Source organism: Passer domesticus, chromosome 1 (genome assembly GCF_036417665.1).
Source record: "Passer domesticus isolate bPasDom1 chromosome 1, bPasDom1.hap1, whole genome shotgun sequence".
Taxonomy (NCBI): Eukaryota; Metazoa; Chordata; class Aves; order Passeriformes; family Passeridae; genus Passer; species Passer domesticus.
The window spans coordinates 120,607,650-120,631,860 of NC_087474.1; the positions used below are offsets into that span (position 1 = coordinate 120,607,650).

The following is a 24,211-nucleotide window of genomic DNA, read 5'->3' on the forward strand; positions in this document are numbered from 1 at the left end:
GACCCTTTGCCCTCAGGGGAAGAGGAAGAAGACCTCTGTTCTCAGAGATGAAGATGATCTCAGAGACAGATAAAGAGGACGTTTGCTCTTGAACAGCTCATCATTACAACAGTGCCCCATAAGTTGATAAGTGGTCCATAAATGCAGCTGTGGGAAAGCTGTGAAAGATGGGAGGGACTTCACAATTTCAGATTCCCAGGAGGCTGCTATTCATGGAAATTAAAAGCCATGAAAGAAATGTTTTCATGTAGAGAAGTCTCCATGATGAGACTCCTCTCCTTAAGTGAACTGCAGAAAGAATATTCTAGAGGTGATAAACTGGCTGAATTGTTTCTGTATGTTGTGAGTGGGAAAGGAAAGGTTGCATGGGAGAGGAGAAGTGTTCTGAAGGTTTTATTCTGATTCTTTTTATTCTTTCTTTTAGTTACTCTTAATAAAGTTTTTTCTTTATACCCTTTTAAAGTTTTGAAACTTTGCCTTCCTTTCCCCCCAGCACTTGAAGTGAGGTCGCCCCAGTGCAGTGCAGAGCAGAGCAGAACAGGACAGTCCCCTCCCTTGCCCGGCTGGCGATGCTGTGCCTGATGCCCTCCACGTTCAGCTTTCCACTAGACAGGATTCCCGTATCCCTTTCTGCTTCTCTGTAGCATCTTCCTCCCCAGTCTACATGGACAGCCAGGGCTGCCCAGGTGCAGAATCCTGCACTTGCCCTTAATTTGTTGAAGTCTTTCCGCAGTGTTCCTCTGTGCTTGAGGGAGTTGACAGCTCCTCCAAGTTTAACATCGTCAGGAAACTGCCTTAGCATTCCTTCAAGCCCTGCATGCATGTGGTTAATGAAGATGTTGAAAACAACTGGGCAAGGATGGAGCTCTGCAGAACCCCACTAGTGATAGGTCACCAGTCTGATGCTATCCCATTCACTATAACCCTTTAATTTCAAATATTTTTTTCTCCCTACACAGACTGTACAGAAAACTTTGAGACTCCAAATTCAGTGTATTACACAGTCGTTGGGACCTTGCATTGCAAGCCTTTGAGGATGAGCAGCTTTGCTGCTATTTGAACTAGCTGTTCAAAAATCCTAGAAAACTGACCTGAATATTCCAGTTTCCAGGAAGAAAAAAGAATATGCACAACAGTTTTAAGGGGTTTACTGAAAACAAAGTGCGGCAAAGAATTAGTGACTTCAAGAGGATAAGCAGTAATATGTGCTTCTCAAAAGCTTCCTAAAGCTTTGCAAGTTAATAGAGAAAATACAGAAATGGTGATGAGATGAGAGTGAGTGAATGAAAGTCATCTGTGAGGCAAAGCATAATAAATGTGTCTGGAAGCATATACTCATAGGGCAAGCATTTTGAATTAGATTCGGGTAATGATGTGTAGTTGCTGCTGAAATGAACGTATTTGTTGAAGAACCATAGCCAAAATGTACAATACAATCTGTAAAAAGACTTATTATAAATCCACTGGTTTCAGATCTATAAAATTAATATTAGGGAAGTTTTTACTACAAATGTTGTACTAATTCATTACTATGTAGGTGGACACTTAAATTATACTATGTAGCACTCATTTATACAGTTATTGGTACCATTTGTACAGTAGTCTGTTGAAGTCTTTCATGATGCAGAAGTGTTGAGATAGTATCTGAGACCAAATTTAAGTATCTGCTTTGAGCCTCAGATTGTTAAATTCTGCAAGATCAAACAAGACTCAAGAGTACCATAACAAAGCGAATTGTAATAATGAAGTCAGAAATAACTTGGAACATGAATAATAATTCAGACATAAGAAATATAAAAATAAAAGCAAACTAAGTCAGGGTTGGATAAAGGAGAGGTTGAAAGAGTATAAATCTAAGTGTGATTTAAATAGAATTATTGCAATTGATACTGAAAAAACTTTTGTAACTCTTTCTGCTTGTGACAGTCTTTGCAAAAATAATTGCAGTGTCTAAATTAAAGTAATCAATCAAAGATTAATTATGTACCATCAGATAGTCTGCTGCTGGAAGTATATGAATTTATTGTTCAGCATGGGTTCTTGCCAGAACAACTTTCCTTTCTTGTATTAAAATGTAAGTGAAAAGTTAGGGTTTGCTGATGGAGAGTTCCCGAAATCTACTTGCCCTTTATTTTTACCTCCTGGATGAACTGATTTTTAATTGTTTAGTTCTGCCAATACATTTGTAAGTGTGAGAATTCAAATGTATTCTAGAATTTATAGACTTGGCTTTGTTTTTTTTTTTTTGTTTGTTTGTTGTTTTTTTTTATTTTGGGGTTTTTGTTTTGGGGTTTTTTTTTATTGTTTGTTTGTTTTGGGTTTTTTTGGGGTTCTTTGTGTATAGGAAGTTGAAGAAACAACACAACATGTAGTTGAGGGTTTGGATTGGTTTTTTAATTGTGTTTCCATCACTATAATTTGAATTTCTGTTTGCCCAGTCAGTCTGTTTGAGGCCTTGCAGGTAAGTGGAAAAGAAATGGATTACATTTCACCAATGAACAGCTCATTACAGGATATGTATTCTGCTGAATTTGAAGTTTTTTATTTATGAGGATGGAGAGCAACAGCTCAGGTGTTATGGCAGACTTGGCTTTATCTCCAATTCCTCAGAAACTCTTGCAAAGAACAAGCTTGTAACTTTATAACTACAAGTTATATCACTATTAATGAGCTGCTATTGAGTACCACTAAAAAAGCATTATTATGTCTCATAATTTCCACTTAGAGTCTCAGTAACATGTATCGATTATCATTTTAATCTTCACTTAGAGTCTTAGTCACATATGTGAAATAGTTGGTGTTCAGTTTCTTCATGTTTAGCCTCTGTTGTAGTAAGAATTTCATATCTTCATTTAAGATATATTGATCAGTGTCAACTGCATTATTTTCATTAACTTATTGGGTTTTGGTTTAGGATCAAAACATTATTTCTTAAATGTATACAGGACTGGAGTAAAACACATCTATTCCCTGGAGAGTGCATTGCTAATAATGATGATGATGATTATTATAATAATAAATGCTAAATATTAGCATTTCTATTAACCCCTAAGTCATCTGAAGCCAATTAAAGCCAAAGTAATTGAAGAAGGTCTATTTATTCAGTGTTTGAAATAGAATAACTCAGCTCTGCATAAACAATATAAACTAACATTCAGGAAAAATTATTTATCAGGGTTTCCCATCTTGAAAGCTTTTACAAGCCTATCTGCAAGTCCCTCGTGAAAAGCCTGAGGATTGTTTTGAGGCACTGTAGCAGGACTGGCTACCCTGGGCTGCAGCCAGCTTGAGCTTCACAGTTCTCAGTTTTGGAAAATATGAAATTTTTGAAGGTTATCATTAGGAACTTTTTTTCCTTGAAGATGCCAAAAGCTTTGGTAATATTATGTTAGTAACTTAAAAAGGCAGGAGGGGAAATGAAATGGTTTAGGTCTCCTTGCTGAAAGTAAAATAGACTAGTGGTTAGTATTAAATTTGGCATGTGTTCTATAAGTTTCCTTTAGGCAACAGTATGGCAAAAGACAAGTCACACTGCCCATCTACTTGTTTTTTGTATGTCTTTATATTTATATTTTATAGTGTATTTATATTTTGTACTTTTAATTCAAGCATCAGTCCATGTTAGCCAGTCAGTAGATGTTGTGGAAGCCTTGGGCAGAAACAAAAAAAGGTCAAGTTTAAAAGTTGAGTCCGTAGTACTCCTTAGTGCAGTCTGAGGTATAGCATCATAGAAATACAGAGTGGTTTGAGTTGAAAGAGATCTTTAAAGTTCATGTAGCTCCAACCCCCTGCCATGGACAGTGATATCAGTTTGCTCAAAGCCCCATCCAGCATGGCCTTGAGCACTTCCAGAGATGAGGCATCCACAGCCCATGCCACATGGACAACATGTTCCAGTGTCTCCCCACAGTCACAGTACAGAATTTCTTATACGTAATCTGAATCTACACTCCTTTTAAAACCATTATCTGTTGTCCAGTCACTGCAGGCCCTTGTAAAGTCTCTGTCTCTGCAGCACTGACTCCACTGTAGAGGAGCTAAGCCTAAAATCTTTTATCCCATACTCTCTTGGAGACACATCCTGTACTTGACAAGGCCACAGTTTATTGGGCTACTTCCTAGAGTGGAACAACACCACATACATTATAAGAGATTAAATGTGCCCAGGCTTCAGGCATCCTGTAGGGTATCCTGTCATTCTGTGGATTCAGTTTACTCTTTTAAACATGCTTAAGGCTGAATCTTCACTTAACAGTAGCAAAGAGCAGCTAATGTTCTGTGTTGCTCTTCAACAATTTTTTCAATACTCCCTTGTTTCAAAATGTATTGCAAATTGCAAAGTACTTATTTTTGCTGAAGAACATCTGTAAGTAATGTGTGTGTACAGCAAGAATGAACCTTCTTGTGCCCACCTACTGCAAATTTGTTTCATTTTCATTTATGCTGAAGTGTCTTATAAGAGTAGATTTTAGGAACATTGTAGTGATTTAATATGGCAGCTTCCCATGTATCCAGCAATAGAGATGTGTGGAAATGACGATTACTTAGGAAGAAAAGAGCTTGAAAAAAGTCTCCTGAAACCTCTGGTGTGATCTTCATGCATTCTAAACAGCTGATTTCTTGAGTCATTTCACAATGAGAATGCTTCTGACTATGTTGTTGGGTTAAGGAATGAGTCAGACAGCTTTCTCTCACGATGTATAAAAAGCTAGCATCCAAACAAAAATTCTTTCTGACAAAAGCTGTGACTTATGTCAAAAATGAAAATTAAATGCCAGATGGATAATTCAATTCAAAATGACATTTTAGCCTTGAGGACACTCTACTTTTTTTTTTTTATTGTTCAGTCTGTAATTAAAAGCCTGACAATATCTCAATATCTGAACTTAGGGTGGTAAAGAAAGAAAGATGCACTACTATTTGTGAAATAAGAACATGCTAAGAAGTTTCACTATTTGTGAAACAAAAATGTACTAAGAACTCATCACGCTACTGATGAGTTCAGATTTTTATTAATTTTGATATAATTTACAGGTGTTGATAAGAGAAAAAATCTATTGGGATAAAATTCTTAAATTAACACTTCTTTAAAACATGCATATAAAAATACATTTAAATGTTTTCTGAGGAGGAAGGAATTAGGAGGAAGATAAGTGGAAGATATATTTTCTGCTTATTTTTGTTGCTCAGTTTTTTTTCTTCTCTAGGATTGATTTTCATGGTTGTTCCAGTATAACTGAATTCAGTTTAATGGGAAAATAAATCAAGCAGTAATAGGTAGTTAATCTCAGATATTTCCAAATCATGGTTGTTAAACTTTCTGTTAAATTTAAGCAATACAATACTTTTTTTTTTTTTTTAGAGATGTGTTAGTAAAAGAAGAGAAGGAATGCAGCTAAAATAAGCAGAAAAAAAATCTTTTGAAAATCACCAACTAAATTCAAACAATTATTGTATCTGTTCATTATTTGTGGATTAGGTTATTTACTTAAAATGTTCATATGTAAAAACTTTGATCAGAAGAGTACACAAACTGTTGTGATAAATTAGTTTTCTATTTTTTAAAGCTGCTAGACCTAAATCCTTATGATTCTCAGCTTTGTGTGAAAACTTAAATGCTGGGCTTTTAATCATACATTTTTGAGTTCTAATGCAGCTGTAAGCCATCCACAAAGGCAGGTGCTGTAACAGTTCTAGACTGAAGCAATAACAGAGATACATAGCATTCTTTTCCCACAAGCAGGTTCATTCTGTATTCACCACTTAAAGAAAACTCCAAGTGCATTCATTAAGAAATTGTAAGTCCACACCTTGTGCTAGATTATAAAGTGTTCAGTATGTGAAAACATCGATTGTGTTAACAAGCTGCTATACTTAATTGGTACAGCAAAACTATATGTCTAGTCTATTTTTAAATAGAAAGAAATGGTAAATATATTACATTTCTAGTTCTCCATGCAACCTTCTCAGTACCACATACAACAAAGAAAGTAAAGTATTGTTCACAAGGATGATGGGTACATTACTGAACAGGGAGGGAGGGAAGGACAGATGGAAGAAAAGGAAGGGAAGGAAGGGAGGGAGGGAGGGAGGAAGGAAGGAAGGAAGGAAGGAAGGAAGGAAGGAAGGAAGGAAGGAAGGAAGGAAGGAAGGAAGGAAGGAAGGAAGGAAGGAAGGAAGGAAGGAAGGAAGGAAGGAAGGAAGGAAGGAAGGAAGGAAGGAAGGAAGGAAGGAAGGAAGGAAGGAAGGAAGGAAGGAAGGAAGGAAGGAAGGAAGGAAGGAAGGAAGGAAGGAAGGAAGGAAGGAAGGAAGGAAGGAAGGAAGGAAGGAGAAGGAAGGAAATAAATTAAAAGACAGGGTAATTTTCCACATTTCTTTACCTGTCTGTATGTATGGTATTTAAATTATGTTTATTGGCATCTGTGGGAAGTTGGGAGGTCTTGGTCATTAAAAACAGACTGACACATTTTTATTTTTGATTGTAGTGGTGTGGACACACACATAATGAAAAGGATGGGTGGCATCTTAAGGGAAATGCGTTGAACACATGTTTCCCAGGTCTATAATTAGGCTGAATTTGTAAAAATGTTAGTTCTGCCCTACTGTGGTCAATAGTGGCAGTGCTTCTTAGGGATTTCAGATATTTAAAAATTTCAGAGCAAAAATTGTTATTAACTTTACGCCCTATTCATACTAAAATAGCTGAGAGAACAGTGTTCTATGCTCGTTTGAGTTTACCACAGCTTTCCTAGCATAGCATTTTTTTTTTTCAGTCTTCTACTCTTTCTCAAAAATATCCATGTATTCCAGACATGGACATAATCTGTATAAACACTGTCTGTAGAAACGTTTTGATTGGAATGGCCCTTCCCTCTTAATTATTTTCTTTATTAATACTTGTACATGTGAAAAGTGCAACAAACTATGTCATATCCAGTTAATACATGTTTTCTTGTCTTGTTTTTTTGGGTGTTCCAAAAAACACAGTTTTCATTTTGTGTGCCCAAATACATCAAGGAATACGTAGCTTAATTTAATACTAAATTATTAAATGCTGTATTGTAAAAGCCATGCAAGTTTTGTTTGCAGATGTTGACAGTGGGCCAAATTTAAAGCTGTAACAGAAGACTGGCTTCAGGCCAAATTCTCTGCCACAGCTTAATAAAAACCAAACTGAAGATTTCCTGATACTTCTTTGGAGCGTCGTTGCAGATGGCTAAACTTATCCTATGTGATTAACTTCAACAGCCTCCTATCAAGTAGAATGGAATCTAGTAAAAATATGTATTTATGACATAAAGACATAAGAATCAGTACAGCTTAATTAGCCCTGCACCTACTTTATCCAATTAGTGTTATTGGAGCAGCGTTTGCCAACAAGTTTCTCAGTGATTAAAATACTGGATGCTAGGCTATTTGGCTCAGTCTTCTCTAATGCTGGCAGTTCTTGTGGCAAGCAGTGGTCACACAAAGTTTTAGGTACATTGTCTAGGTGACATACACCTGTGGAAAGATCACAGCTGCAATATGCTGTTATAAAATAAATAGAGATAGAGCTCTCTTATTCCCAGAGTAAACTCTGAATTTTGTTGTTATGACTTTCAGTGATTGTACCACTGAAAAGGACCTCTGAGTCCATGAGTCATAAAATGGTGCAAAACTTTCTATTTCATGTAGTAGAAATTTTGCAGAGTCTGGGGCTGGTCATAGATGGATGTCCATTATTTTCTAAAGTGTTGTCTTCTAGCATCATCTGCAAGACCTCCATGGCAAATAAAGTCCTGATGACTTTAAAAAAAATCTTGGTTTTTTTTTTTTTTTGGTTTTTTTTTTTTTTTTCCTCTAAGTGATCATGTATTTTAAAACTAGTTTAGATTTTAGATCTATCTTGTGCATCAAAAGGAATTTGGGAATAGAAGACATTCTCATTTTGGTTTTACTTCAGTTCTTTATCTTCCTCATAAAACTGTGTTGATAGATACAGAAATAAAAAGTTGAACAAGATACAATGGTCTGGCCTCTCTGCAATTTTATCTCAAACTTTAATGTAACTTTAACTACTTTATGAAGCAAAAATTTGCTTTGTAGAGATTTTTTGTATCTCTCAGTTGTAGCTTTCCCCACCTGCATTTCACAGACCTGATGCCAAAGTTTTATAAGGGTTTTGACACATCATGTTTATGTGGCCATCTAACAGACTGAGCTTCAAGATTGTCATGGGTTGACCCTGGCACAGTGCCAGTGCCCCCATGAAAGGTGTATTTCCAAAATGGTTACTGTGAGATGTGACCAAGAAACAGAACAAAGCTGGCTCCAACTTGGGAATGGAGGGAAAAGACAACACTTTAATAATCTATAACACAGAAACATAAGGGAAAAAAGAAAAAAAACACAACAATCCACAATGGAACACTCCCAAAACACTCCTCCTCCCCCCAGTCCTCTAACATTCAAATCCCCTCTAACATTCAAATCTCAGTCCAATACCCTCCTTCACACAAGCTCCCCCAGTTCATCAGGAGAGAGGAGTCTCCCTCTTACACCATGGGCCTCCCCAGGAAACACAGTTGGAACCTCCTGTGCTTCCATGTCATACGTGGCAGCTGCCCGGAGAGAATCTGCCGTGGTGACCATCTTCCTTCCATGTCCAGCGCTCTCACCACTGCCCATGGATCCAAACTGCTCCTTACGCCCTTTTAAGAATGCATCGCCCAGTTCCAAAAAGTGGCCTTCTCTCACCATTTGGATCGCCTGTCCCCCCCATATTCACTCCCCTGGGGCCTGGGTCTCAGGAGCGGAGATCCTTCGTTGAAGGCAGAGGGCTCCACCACACCCATCCCCTCAGTCTCTGTTCTCTCTACTTCTCCTCTCAGCCTTATCATTCTTGGCTTCTGGCTAACTGCCTCCCCCAAGGTGCAGTCTCTGCATTATTGGAAGAAATTGGTTTCGCCCATGACTATGTAAGAGAAAAGTCCAGCCAAAGCCACTCCAATCATCCCCTCCATCTAGGGCACTCTCATCTGCTGGCATTTTCTTCACCTACTCAAACCTTCTTCTTCTTTCCCATCCTCCGTCCCCTCTCAATCCTCAGCTGGGGAGGATCAGTGTTTTTACAGCTTCCATTGTTTCAATACCAAAAGAGTTAAAAGCTCAGCCCGGTCTCCCAGCAGCTGGGCACCTTGCCCCACCCCCCCACCCCCCCCCCCCCCCTTCTCCTCCTGGCCATGGTGCCGGCACAAGATATCACATTCCAAGCCAGCACAGTCTCTATCATTCTCTCCCGGGGGGGCTGCCCAAACCATCCCAGGTCTCCTCCACCCCTGCCTCTTCCAGGGGTCCGGCCTCCATTGCCTCAGGCTGCATGGCCTTCCCCTCCCCACCCAGACGCAGCTGGGCCGGGGAGAGGTCAGATCAGCTCACCTGCCAGACTCCAAAGAGGGAGTTCTCTGGGAATGCTCTGCTTTTAACCCCTGTGTCTTCTCAGAGGCGTATCCAAATCCTCAGTGACCACCACAGGTGCCAATTTCAAATCTGGCCACTGATTGGTTTGACCACAACTTTTCCAGAAACTCACTTCCAGGTCAAACCAAGACAAAGATGATTCAGGTATCTGAGGGGGATCTACCCTGAGACAGTCATGCGTGCAAAAGATAATGTAGTGTGTAAGCCTCTTTTATGAAAAATTGAATGCTTAAGCAGTTAGGAAGGAATTTGGTGCCTGAAAAATATCTTTCTATGCATTCAAAAATAGAAGCATCTAGGTCATGTCTGTAATGACGTGGGGTTCTATGTTTCATATTCTGTCTTTCAGTAAGAAACAAATACACTATTTCATTTTGTTTGTCCTTTTTAAACTAAGGACCTTAAAATCCATATGTAGGAATAGAGTTTGTACCCCTTCATGAGTGGAACTATTCATCCAGAAATGTACAAGTGAATGAAGAAATCTCTCTTGTACTGGATGATTTGCCTTAGAAAAGACAGTAGAAATAAGCCAAATGGAAGCAGCAATATTACATTCAAAGCAAAGCATCTGAACAAATTCGGAGAGCTTTTATGTGAACGTGTAAAGCTAAAACATTCACAAATTAGATCCTCATGTTTTAATATTATTATGCAATGTATTGTGTGGAAAATGTTTGCATTGCCTTTTCTAGTATAGGTTTTGATTATTTAAACTAGAGATTCCAAAAATCCAATTTTCTTCTCAGTGTTTTATAGTTTGATTTTAAAATTTGTTTTAATAAATGAAAGGCTCTGCAGTTAGTTTCACAATCAGACTGAGGTTATTTAATGATGTTGTGCAGTGGAATGAGAGTACAGGACCTAAGCTTCTCATATCTGGTAAGAAAATTTTAATGAGTCCAATAATAATGTGAATGCTAGAATTTTCAGTGCAGCAGCAGAATGCTTGTTTATTTGAGAACCATTTTAATGATATTTTAAAAACACTACAGTTACACTGCAATTTATTTTTTTTTTAATCCACATTTTGGGCCAATACAAAATTCAGAGGTCCTTGTTTAATCACTTGTGTTTCTACAAAATTAAGTTATCATTGTTTTGAATACTCAGTGGTCTTGGTTATCTTAACTACATTTCAAACATAGCCCAGACAGTATTTAAGTCCCAAAAGATTTATGTCATTTCAGCTCATAGAAAAATATCTAATGAACTGCTTTGCTCTTTACTCGGGACTGCCAGTCATTCTTTGCAATTACTCCCTAGTGTTACAATGGTCTGGCCTCCCTGCAGTTGTATCTCAGACTTTCACATGACTTAACTATGTAATGAAGAGAAAAAAAACCCAAAAAAAACAAAACAAAAAAACACACCAAAACAACAACAACAAAAAAACCCCAAACCACCAGATTTTTTAGCTTTCAGCTTTAGTTTTCTCATCTATGGACCTGCTGCAAAAGTTTTATAGAAGTGTTTTGGTGCAGTATGGTTATGTGGCCCTCTAGCAGAGCCTGAAGATGCTTAAGGCATCCAGAGGGGAGCTAGTCTGAGATAGTCATGCATGAGAAAAGCTGCTTTAGTGCATAAGTCCCTTTTTTGAAAACTTGTGGCCAGGAGGGCCAGTGATATCCTGGGGTGCGTTGGGAAGAGTGTGGCCAGCAGGTTAAGGGAGGTGATCCTCTCCCTCTGCTCAGCCACGTGGTATCCACTTCTGGGCTCCTCAGTACAAGAATGATGAGTAGTTACTGGAGAGGGTTCAGTGGAGGGTCACAAGGATGATGCAGGGACAGGAGAATCTTTCTTATGAGGAGAGACTGTGTGAACTGGGCCTGTTCAGTCTGGAAAACTTTGAGAGGGGATTTCATTAATGTGTATGAAGGTAGCTGCCAAGGGGATGGTGCCAGATCTTTTTTGGTGGTGCCCAGCAACAGAATGAGGAACAATGGCCATAAACTAAAACACAAGATGTTTCACCTCCACTTGAGGAAGAACTTCTTTAAATTGAGGGTGGCAGAGTACTCGTACAGAATGCCCAAGCAGGTAATGGAGTCTCAGTCTCTGGAGACATTTAAAACCCACCTGGACAAGTTTGTGTGTAACCTGCTCTGGGTGACCCTGCCTTTGTAGGGGGGTTGGACTAGATCATCTCCAGAGGTGCCATCCAACCATAAAAGAGTAGTGATATTGTGATTCTGTCTTTACTACATGATCTGAGATGTCTCAGAAGTGTGGACATATCTCCAAGTGTTGGAATTCCACTGTGAATGAATGCCAAAAGATGCTCAACATTTTTGCAAGTAGATGTAGGTAAAGGTAGTTTGTGAAAAGCTTTTCTATATTAGTTTTTGCAGGCAACTGAAACATCCTTTAAAGTTCATTTTATGTGCTACAAGGAAAGCTTGGTAAAGAACATATGAACATGTGGTCAAAAAATTTATCTAAGGAGAGCACATGTAAAATTACTCCACATGTAAAATGCCCTAGATATTTTATTGTGCATTGAAGAAGTCCTAAATGTACTGTACATGGAAGAAAACAAGGCTTTACATTTGCATTGTACAAGATGAGCTGTTAATGCTGGATGCTGTTTTGACAATCTCTAGTTCCTTGGACTGTTTACTTTTAATAGTTCAGAGGTTAAATCTGCGTTTACCCATTGTGCTTGCTATGTCTGGAGAGCAATCCTACAAGTAAATACAGCTTTTGATATACCTTCTGTAATCTGCTCAGTTCTCTACCATACTTGCACTGGTACCAGGCCAAATATCACTAAAAAAGCAAACACTCTAAGTTGTGCTTTAATACCTAAGTTGCTTGGTTGCTGTTAATTAATGTGTTAGAGGAAAACCATAATTGTTAAATTGTAGGAAAAAATAAAGTTGTTTTTATACTAAAATATGACTGTAATAAATTTATGTAGAATTCTGTAATATTCATGCTGGACAACAGTGGACATTTCTCAGATGTAAAGAGTCAAAGACTTTTTTGAATGGATTGCCTTTCCTTTGGGTGTTTAGCTCTGAACTCTCTCCAGATTCTCAAGGCTATTTGCCATTGCTATCCTCTGCCAATCATATTCTTCTATATCTCTGATTAAATACCTTAAAAATGAAATTCACAATTTCTTGTTGCATGTGCAAAATTCTTCTGGTCTTTCTCTAAATCCCTAAGGAATTTTTTCTTCAGTTCTTATGTTTGTCATTTCTCATAACCATAGTTAAATTCACCCCACTCTCTGGGCCAGGGCACTTTGTGTTCAGGTGGCTTCCAGCAGCTATCTCTGATGCCAGTCTCTCTGGCAAAACTCAGGGCAAAATGAAATATTAAAATGGAGATCTGATGTGAAAAGAAATATTGAACTCAAAGTCAGAGCCTAACAAAATAAAAAGTAAATAAAGCAGTCACACATGGAGCATGGTAATGTGTTTGAAAGCTGAGGCATTTGTAAGAAGTAGTATGAAGTTTAGTGGCTTGTGTGACTTCTCAAGAGCAAACAGGACATGGCCGTGGCATGGCATTTCGAGTGAAAGGTGATGAAGCTCTGACAGCTTGATCAGGAAGCAATAGTATCCACCTGGATGAAAGCCATGACCTCTTTTAGGCTCTGCACCTGCCATAAGTGATAGAACTGCCCAGGCTGAGCTCCTGGTGGGAACATAGGTCTGCTCCAGTGCCAGCTATGGCCTGTGCCCTGCTCTTGCAGACACCAGCACCAGCCAGCAGCAGTGAGCAACCCTGTGGCAGGTGTGCCCAGCTGGTGCCAATGGCATCCTGGCCTTTATCAGAAGTAGTGTAGCCAGAGGGACCAGGACAGTGATTTTTCTCCTGTACTTGGTACTGGTGAGGCCACTCCTTGAATCCTGTGTTCAGTTTTGGGCTTCTCAGTTCAGGAAAAAACATTGAGATGCTGGAGCATGTCCAGAGAAGGATGACAGAGCTGGTGAAGGGTTTGGAGCAAAGGTCTGATGGAGGAATGGCTGCGGGAGCTGGGGATCTTTAGTCTGGAGAAAGGGAGGCTCAGGGGAGACTTTATCACCACCTGAAAGGAGGTTGTAGTGAAGTTGTGGTCTTCTCCCAGGTAACAACTGAGAGGACCAAAGAAAATGTTCTCAAGTTGTTCCAGGGGTGGTTAAGATTAGATATTAGGAAAAATTTCTTCACTGAAAGGGTTGTCAAGCATCAGAACAGGCTGCCCCAAGGGAAACGATGACTCAGCCCAGGGTGAGTCACTGTCTCTAGAGTAATTTAAAAGGCATGCGGTTGTGGCACTTAAGGACATGGTTTAGTACTGGACTTGGCAGTGTTAGGTTGTGGCTGGATGTAATGAATTTAAAAGTTTTCTAACTTAAATGATACTACAGCTATATGATATTAGGGTTCTTGTGGGAGTGGTGTTTGGGCTATGATTTCCATCCTAGATATTTTCCTGAAAAACTGCATCAATTTTATGATGTCTAAGGAGGGAGGGCAGTTCATCTGGATAGTGTTTAGGTCTGGGGGAGAAATAGGAGAACAGGACTGGTGACCCTAATTGGGTTTAGAAAGAGCCAGAACCTGAAAAGAACGTGCTGTTTAGGACTCTTAAGTTTCTAAAAAACCCTGAGAAAAAGCAGGCTTAATTTTGATGCCTGTTTTTGTCCTTCCTTTCAAAATGCAGTCAGAAGAGGTGGAAATGAAAATAAAGATGGGTTAAATGGCATTGATCTGCCTGTGATTGGCCTTTTCATATGATATATATCTGATTTATTGTGTCAATCAAAGTTGCTTATTAAATAACCAATTCATTCTGCATTCACCCCTTTAAGCCAAATCCAGTTCTAATAGATCAAGACCTTCTTTCCTCCTTGATGCCTAGGATGTAACTCCTCACCATCTGATTTTGAAATCCTTGTTTACTTCTTTATAACTTCTTTGACCAGATCCTCTGCTAGATCTTTCTATTTCTGTGCCTGAAGGAGAGGCAAACAAAAGACTATGTGAACAATTAGTCCTTAAAACTTTATTTTCTTGTCCTTTTCTTTGATGTCTGTAACATTTTAAATATAGAGGCATTAAGATCTGAAAAGTGTAGAGTCACATGCAAAGACCCCTATATAATAATTGGGTGTATTTATCTTTTCCTGTGACTATAGCCCTTCTGTGGTAGGTTGGTGTACATGATAGCAGGGGAGATTTTATGTGTCAGCAAGATATCTAAGTGCAGAATGCAGCAAATCATCCTTCATTGTTCATCATCTTGTACTTCATCTGTACAGTAACTGACAGCTGTGGTGTTCTTACTGCAGCCTAGCCTCACAAATTCCCCCAAACTAGATAGACTTTGTCTCCATAGAATTTATTTAGGCAGAGAATATCTTTCTCTTTTATAACTTTTGTTTGTTTATGCTTTACTGTAAGGCATACCTGGCTTTCATGTTATTAGCCTGGTAATGACCTTTCCTTTTACTTACATCTGCTGTTCCCTTGACCTTTTTTCCAGCCCAGGGATTGTTTTTCAACATAGGCAAAAGTGTTCTTCTGTTTACTGATATGTGGTCATAGACTAGTAGTGGTAGGTTTTCTAAACAACACTCAATAAAGCAAAGCTTTTGGAAACAGTGGAATCTTTGTATGGCAGTGAAATCATCATATTATGCTGGTTTACCTTGTATCTTGTATCTGCAAATTTTCTGGTTGGATTTCATAAAACTTTTATGAACATCTTTTACTGCAGAAAAACCCCAAACCCTAATTGCAATAAATTTTTTTAAGTGATGTTTATAAGTTATAGAAATTATATGTAGTTTCTTAGCCTGCTTCTAATTATTGAAGACACATAACTTTTCAGTTCAGCTTTTGTTTCTTCTTCAACTTCCAGTGAAATAATGGATGTTTGTTTGCTCACTTTCTTGCCTTTTCATCTTTTATGTTGTAGGAAGCATGACATCATTGGAGCTTAAGCAAAGCTTTTTTTTTTTTTTTTGGATAGCTAAGGACATAGTCAGGACACGGGTGGTAAGTAACATCCGTAGTTAGAACAACTAGGTGAAACCCTAGGTATGCAAATACCCTTTTTTTTAGCTGAAAAGTAGAAATACAGCTGAAAGTGAGTTGGAATGAGGGAGGAACCAAACCAACCCAGAAAATCTGGTTGTGTTCAACCTTTCTCATTTTCTTTTTTTCCTTTATTGCATCATGGTAAATTGCATATCTTTATGTTCTGTGTCAAATCATATATTGTTTATTGTCCCGTCTTCTCTCTAGAAGGAGATATGTGTGCAGTGGAGTAGGAGTTTTCTGCTTGAAGCTTTTTCTTTTAATACATACATATTATGATTCTTTATATCAGCAAAAGACTGCACCCCATTGTCCTTCATTCCCTGATATTCTGGGGCATGTAGATGCTCTCAAAAACTTTATTTGGCATTGTATGCAAAAACTGTGGTTCTCCAAAGAGAATTATTTTTTCTTAGAAGGTAATTGATTTCAGTCCTTATCGGGTGCTTTAGGAAACTTCATTTATTCTCAATCTCATTGTGGACGTCCCAACATAAAGATGACAGCGAAGAACTTGATTTCATTACTATTCACTATAGAACTTACGTTTAATAAAGTAGCCTGGTCAAGCTTCATGTTTAATTACTTTTTAGATTTACATATTTATTAGGGAGTTTCCTAGGTACTCAAATATTCCCAATATCTCCAGGCAATTCTTAGCTGTACCATGGGAGGTTAATGAGGTGAATAACAGATAAGAGTTTTATAAATGGGAAAAATCTCTTAGTTGAGAGGAAGTACAAATCACTTTAAAAGTAATATATAAAAACTGAGCTTTAGCAAAAAACTCAATAGTACAATTGAACTAAGGCCTTAGTACCATTTGTCACTCTGATCTTTCAATTCAAGGAAATTTTCCTATGGGATGGCTTGTTCCTTAGGGGAGGAGGGGAGGAGGAGAATAAATTTTTGTTTCAGGTTTTGGGTGCTTATTCTTCAACAGTGACCAGATTTTCTTTAAAGCACTTGGACCAGTTTGGTGGACTGTGGTAGATGTACTGGGCGGGTAGGACAGTGTTACTTGCCTGTTAGTACTTAAGACTGTGCTGTGACAGTACTTCTTCTGCAAGCAGCCTTTAATTTTTGAAAAGGATGAAAAAATAGTTGCATACAAGGGAGATCACAAATAAGAGGTATTTTAAGCAGTTTGCCAGGAACCTGTCTGTCCTTGTCATGAAGTACAGCCTTGCCTTATGGTCAACTTCACTGGAGCCTGCAGAGAGAAATGGAACAAGAGGATGGCCATTTGCCCTTCATTGACTGAAAGGAGAATGTCCCTGAAGAATCTGAAATTCACTTTTAGCTACATCTGACCTAATGTACCATCTTTATCACATAAATTTTTCTGCCAGCCCCAGGTATGTTCATGTCTCCAAATGAATCTTCATCAGCTATGCGTACATGCTGAACTTTTCCACCTCACAGCCTTTCTAAAAAGTTCTGAATCTTACATTCTGAGTGAATGTAAAAATATATCTTGCCATAAACGGTTAAGATTTCATACTGTGCCTGCCACAAGCACTTCTGTTTGACTTCTGAAGACTATAATTTGAAAGTCTGAATGAAACTTTTCCTATTTACAGAAACTCTAAAACAAGTTGCACTTTTCCATTTAAAGCTTCAAGAAAACAACAGAGAATTTATAACATAAATTGCTAGTTTCCAAAGGTACCATTTAATACTAATAATGTCATTCTGAAGCCTGAGCAACTCAGCTAAAGAAAAGCTATTTACAGCATACTGCTGTGATTGTGGTGACAAAATCCCACTGAGAGATGTGTTTGCACATTTTCTAAGTCACAGCTCTGTTCTGTTTCCTCCTCAATTCCTTCTAACAAAAAAGAATGATGATTTAGTGTAAAAATAATCAATTACACAGTAGAAAATAATGGTCTGCAGTGAGGTTAAAGAATTGGTCTGGCCATGTACACCATCTCTGTACCACAAATTGTACTCTTTATTGAATGTTGTGATCTGGAAGGGTAAGAAAGGATTTATATTTGCTGGAGATTTATCAGAGACTGTGTTTAAATTGGTTTAGCTTATGATGATATAAAAATTTTGTTGGATTACAGAGCATCAAAGTGTTTTTCTGTTACCTTCAGCTTTCCCAGAGTTTTTTGACACTGTTCAGTTAGTGTATCTACCAAGAGCTTCTCTCCCTGTCTCAAGTACTGGGTCTTCTTTCCGTTTGAAACATGGGCCAAAAGTACTGTTGTGTTGTAATAAGATCCATTTCTGCAGTTCTTGTGCACATCATCCCATAGGAAAGATACCTACTGCCTTCCACAAGCTGCAAGAAAGGCCTGCTAAATCAGCAGACTTAATGGCTACATTGTTCAAAAAGACAAAGGTGGCTTTGGTAGTTAGTGGTTTCTTGATTGCTTGAGGTGCTTTGCACTGCTGTGGTAGAGAAATGTGCAGTTGGGTCAGCGATCTGACATCTTCACTATGTTTGGAAAGAGTGAAAAGTAATCCTCCTTAGAAATAAAAAATAACTTTCTATTGTGGTTTTTTTTTGGGTTTTTTTTTTTTTTTTTTTTTTTTTTTTTTTTTTTTTATCATGGCATATAATTTTGCATCTGTCTTGAAAAAGCCAAACTAGTAAAATAAATTCTCTCCAACAATAGTGGGAAAAGGATTTACCTTGAGGTAAGACAAAAACGATGTGGAGTACCAGTTCCCAGGTAAATGTATGTATAGACATGTGATGCATCTCTAAGATGGAACTTACTTTGTACAGTTGGAAGTGGCTTAAAGAAGAAAAATTCAACCTCTGCCACTCCATTATGGAAGGCCTAATACTGCTGAGAAGTTCTTGTGTATAGATTTGATTGATTCCTCTTCCTTATTTTAAGGAATAGGTCTAAGTTAATAAGAAAAAACAAAATCTCAAATTAAAAATTTTTCAGGTATTTAAAAGATGTGATTGTATACTCATCTTTCTTTTCTTTTCAGAATGAACATTCTTCGACATTGGGTAAATTGTAAATTTTTTTTTTTTTAAATAAGTAAGGAAAATGCTTATCATTTTGAGACACTCTATTTTATCATACTGATAAAGGAGTAAATACATGAGTAAACATAATATTCCAGAAGAAATAGTTGCCTGTTTTGTTTTATATACTGCTGTATATGTTTATGTTGCTATTTAATTGCTTGGATGGGAAGATAATAAGTCCTTGTGCATACACAGTGTATCTGTTGTAATCATTTGTAATTTACATTAGAATAAACTGGTAAAGAGGCACTTAGAAGGCCCTGAAAATATTTACGCATCCTGCACTTTAAAAATTTTAAATCAAGCAGAATATTTGCAGTTAATTAACAGCCTTAGTAACAAGAGTAGTCAATACCTTCAAAATGATTCAGCATTGATGTCTGCTTGAATCCAGTGTGATCATCTGGCTTTCTTTTTCTGACTTGTTCATCCTTTGTAAACTAAATTATGTTTTAAGAAAAATAATTTATGAAAGCTAAATAACAGATATTATCCCTTCCTAAGAATAATTCACATATATTAACTGTATTATCTAAACTGCTGTCCTGTCCTTGTTTCTGTCCTGTAGTGGAAAATGTACCTTAGAGAACAGAGTCTGTCCACGACTGCCTGAATCAAAGGTAATCTTGTGTAGGTTTCAGCTCTGTAATGAATGAAATATATCACCTGTAAAAGAAAAATCCTAAGGATGAGATGGTGAATAGGATTTCTGTAAGCAACTCTTAGAACAGTTAGAACAGTGTGGAGAAGTTTTCAGTTAATTTTCCCTATCTTGTGCCATAAAACATTTTGTATTCTTCAAAATGGATTGTGAAAGGACTAGCAACTGTTTTGTGGTTTATCTAAATTAAAGCTAAGATGATTGTGAAAAAAATGCATATCACATACTAGTCTCTGGGACCTGAAAGAGACAAATATTTTTTTATTTCCTTATTTTATAGATTTAGCAAGGCTGGTAGTAATAAAAAAAATTGATCCTTTACAACAAATAAGGCTTTCCTGAGACAAAATAGGATTTAAAGACTATACTCAGGTGGACTTTTTTAGCTTGGGTATTTTCTTATCATACATATCTGTATGCTCATCTAGCTTTGCTATGGGAATGTGAATGTATTAAAAAGTTTTTAAAATTCAGTTCAAGATAGGGCTGTGCCCATCTTGTTAAACATTTGTTGGCTTTTTTTTGAGGTGACTTCATAGCTTGGTGTAGGCCATGCTTTGGACAGGTGAGCAGAGGTGGTGGATTTGATACAGATACAACAGGTTTTGTTTTGTTTTGTTTTGTTTTGATTTTTTTTTGTCTTGTGTGTGTGTGTGTGTATGTAAAACTTAGGGTAGACATACAACTTGATTCATTGTTTTGTCAGTTATCATCACTAGTGCAAGGCTGCTGAAATAAGGAAATAAGGCATCTCTTTAGATGAATACTGTATTTAAAGGCCAATGTTATTGTGTGAGAAATGAAAATCAATTTTTATTCAATGTCGTGCCTGTCACATAAAAGTAAAAATGGAGTATCTCTTTCACCATCTATAGGTATAAACTTAAAATTCAAATCATACCTGAAAGAAAATGAAATATATTTACATTTAGTCTGGACATAGAATAATTCTTAAAAGAAGGATGAGAAATGCCAGTACTTACTTATAATGTTATTTACTACCCATTTGGGTTAACGTATTTTGATTAATTCAAATGTCTCATTTTCCTGCTACATTTTATGCTTTCCTTGGATCCTGATTATTTTAATAATTTTGTGCACAAAAAGTGTACTAAAGGGACATCTAACTTTGCCTGTGCTTGTTAGTTGAAGACTTTAATTAAAATCTGCTAATAAAGCACTTGAAGATGAACCTGAAACAATGCTGATACTTTTATTCCGATTGGCTGGCTATATGTATATATTAGCCTTCTAGATATTCGTAGGGACTGTGCATGAGTCAAGTGTAGGACTGAATTGTTTTGCAAGCATATGTCTATCAGCAAAGTGACAGCAGAACTTTCTGTGGTTGCTAATAAAACAGAGAGTACCCTTCCAGAGAAGTTTATCTACATTGCAAAATATTGTTCTGATTCCATAACATGGGATTTTTTTCTGCTATAGGAGAGGAAAAAAGTTACGCTGAAGAAATATTAAAAAAAAACCTCAAAGCAACAAAGCATTTTACTTGTTATGTAATTCTGGATTGCATCTGTGCTTAATAATCTGATATTTGAAGTAACTTGTTATCAGCAGGGCATAATGACTGCACTAGCAAGGTTCATTTTAGGGTCTTCCAGACTTTCCATTCAGAGTGGTTTGGCATCCTCAATTGAATCAATAGGTAGAAATAAAGAAATAGCAGGCCACTGTGAAAACCATTTCATTTTTGATCAATCTCATTTATTCAAAACAGTCACTGGTCCAGTACTGAAGAGTAGACATAGCTTCCACCTGGTAGCTGCTTACATGATGTAGGCTCCCTGTAGAGGTAGGTACTTAGGAAACGGAGAGGGCCAGCCAGGCAGAAGTGGTTAGACCTACCCTATTTGCAGACTAATTGCATTCTTGGTAGGGTGCTTTGGATCCTTTCCAGATGATTAAACCCACGGCTGGGTATTTTAGAAATCGTGTCTGTATTTGCTGGACAAATAAGAATTTGTTTGGGTTTTTTTTCCATGAAACTTATGTTTGCATCGCTTCTGTTACGGATATTCTCAATATGCAGCACTACTAGTGCTATAGTCTAACTTTATGGACTAACTTTTAATATGGACTTTGTCATTCTGAAATTACATTTGCAGACAGGCAACAGTCTGCCACATTCAGTATCTTAAGGCTATGGTCTTAGTTTTGTGTGTCATAGGTTTGGGTGTGTCCTACTGATGCTCCTACTATATTTTTTAAGATTTTTTTCCCCCCTCTCAATATACCATAAAAATGTAGCAGTTAATAATCCTATTTAAAACCTAAGTGCAATATTTTGAACACAGGGAGCCAGCTGAATTCCACTGTCTGTTCAGTTGGTATCTGAGACTCCTTTTCAAATTGCTTTTTGATGTGTACCTTATTGACATGTACTTTGCCCTTCCAGTCCCTGCACAGCAGCTCCTCCCTAGAGGCCCATACAGCCAAATGTTCTCTGCATGGAAATAGAGGTTCAGGGTGAAAGGGGAAAGAGGGAAGGAAAGGAGCATTCCTTTCTTGAGGAACTGAAAGCTGCTCAGGATGCATATCTGGTATCACCCATCACCTCAAGCATCACTCACTGGCTGAAATCTCAATCAGGAGAGCTTGTTGCCAGCTCATGGTGTTATAAACAAGGGGAAGAAAAGATCAGAATCCAGATTTGCTACAATATTAAGTTGATGATCACCACTGATACTGAAGAGTTTGGTGTGTACATCATATATGTTTAGTGTCAAGCATTTAAAAATGCATGTCTGCAACCAGTTGGCCCATAGTAATATTCCATTTTGAGGAATTTTTAGTGGCTGAAGACAACAGTCTTTCTTGGTCTGCTTAACTTAAGGAAACATTTATCTTCCTTGAACACAAACAAGCAAAAAGCAAGATAATTGACATAAAATAATTATTCTACTTAAATTTAAGTTCTTATTGTTTTCAATTTTGATTCCCCTGTTGCCAGAGTACTGTGACAATAACTTCTTAGAAGGTATTTGTAAATAATTTAGTCTATCATAGTAGTTTGAGGCAGGAATATTTTTAAGTATTTATTACTTTGGACATATATATTTTAAATATATCAAAGGAATGTAATTTCTAAGGCGTGTGTTTACTTGAATCAAGTTAATTTGCTAACATTAAGTCCTCTCTGTACCTCTTCTCATACTGCAGGGTAATAGAATCCTGTCTCCACTGTATTATTTTTTTTTATGTTTCAGTCTGGACTTCTAAACACCTGAGACTATGTTCATTATTAATCAGACGTTTCTGTGCCTTCAGTCGGTTCTTAAATTGTTTTCATGTTAACAGAGATCCCCTCAGCTAGAAGTAAAAATATTTTCAGTAACTATTATCAGGGTCTAAGATCTTTAACTTTCTTCACCATGCTAATGGTCTTCTTCTGTACTGCTTCCTACCTATATTAACCTTTCTCACTATGAAATAATGGCTATTTTGGGCATGCTTCCTAAATCTATTGGGCTGTAGTTTAGCACTTCTTGTTTCCTAAAGTTATTTTATTTTCATCAAATGGCCTCATATGTCCAAGTACGTCACAATGGTTGATTTTGCAACTCTTAATTTCAGATCCCAGTTGCAAATTTTTCAATAAAAATTTACAAGGAGATTTCTTTTGTGGGTTTTTGTGGTTTTTTTTTGGTCTTTTTCTTAGTATGTTACATTATTTAGGCTTTCTGTACTGCATTTCTTTACTATGTCACCTCATATTTTTCTCTGGTTTATATTTAATACATATAAATATATTCCAATTTAAAATTTAATTTTTCATAATCTGTATTATGTTAATTATTTACCAATTATTTACTAATTATTTGAATCTTCCATAATAGTTTACTGTTACCTTTTTTCTTGATTATCAAGCTATTGTAATTCTCCATTATTTGCGTTTCTTTCACATTCTCTTTCCAGACTTCTTTTTTTCAAGATAGTAGTAAAGCATTTTTTTCATGCTTTGTTCTTTTTTAATTTTTCTAAATTACCTGTGCCCCACAGTACTCAGATCTCATTTAATCTATCTTGTTACCATGCAACTGTCATGATGCTTTGAAATTGTCTTTATATTAATATGCTGATGGGTTTTATTTTAAAAGTTATTACTTCTTTTATGAATGTCCATTGTCCAAGTGATTATATCAGAAAATATTTTTCTAGCCTAGATGGGTTTTTTTATCTCTTACCAACTATTTTACTGACACCTAATGTGTCTTTCTTTTGTGATTTTTAAATGTCTACAGTCATTTTAAGCTTTTCCTACAAGCTTAAAATAGCTAAGACTATTAAGGCTTAGCTGCAATCCATTGTATCTGTTCAAAACCTTCATTCTGTCCATATAAACCAAGTTCAAGGGCACCTTTCTGAGCCTGAAATCTCCAAAATTGTCAATAAGCATCATAATTTCTTTCTGCCATTGAAATATTTTAAGGTTTGGCAGTGACAGTAGATTTCTATAATAAAGTCTGCTTTTTGTGAGTAAAAGAAAAAGAGCTATGCACAATACATGGTGGATTTTTCAGCTGTGTTATAAAGACCTGTCTGTGTAGGTAGTATTACCTGAACTATGGAGTCTACATAGGTTGCTGTTTTCTGAGAAATTCTGTCTGACTGTGTCTTGCAAGCAGCTCTACTTGCTGGATCTTAAAAGGTCACAGATATGAGCTCAGGGGGTGTTTGCTCATCCTGGTTAATGCAGGGATACCTCAACGTAAAACTTAAGCACTGAAAGAACTGCCCAGACAGAAGGTTTGGTGTTTTCTACTTGCTTATGCTGGCAGAGTTTGGAGTAAGCTGAAGATGTATTTTGGATCTCTTGTTGTAAAGTTAGATCTAAATGTTTTCATTCAAAGCACAATATAAGTTTGTATTGAAGAGGAAACTGAATCCTGTTCTGAACATGGTAACCTATCTTTTTATTTTCCTTATTTGTGGAATAAAAATAACAACATAAGTGTATTACATGAACAAGAGCATGTCCATATGATATTTTTCTTGAAGAGGCGGTTTAACATTGTAAAATTGATTGGCATGAG

General features: G+C 37.1%; 1 protein-coding gene across 5 annotated transcripts in view; it reads left to right on the forward strand.

Moving 5' to 3' along the window:
- SNTG1 (syntrophin gamma 1) overlaps positions 1-24,211 on the forward strand; it is a 315,524-nt gene that overhangs the window by 103,795 nt on the left and 187,518 nt on the right. The window lies entirely within an intron of this gene.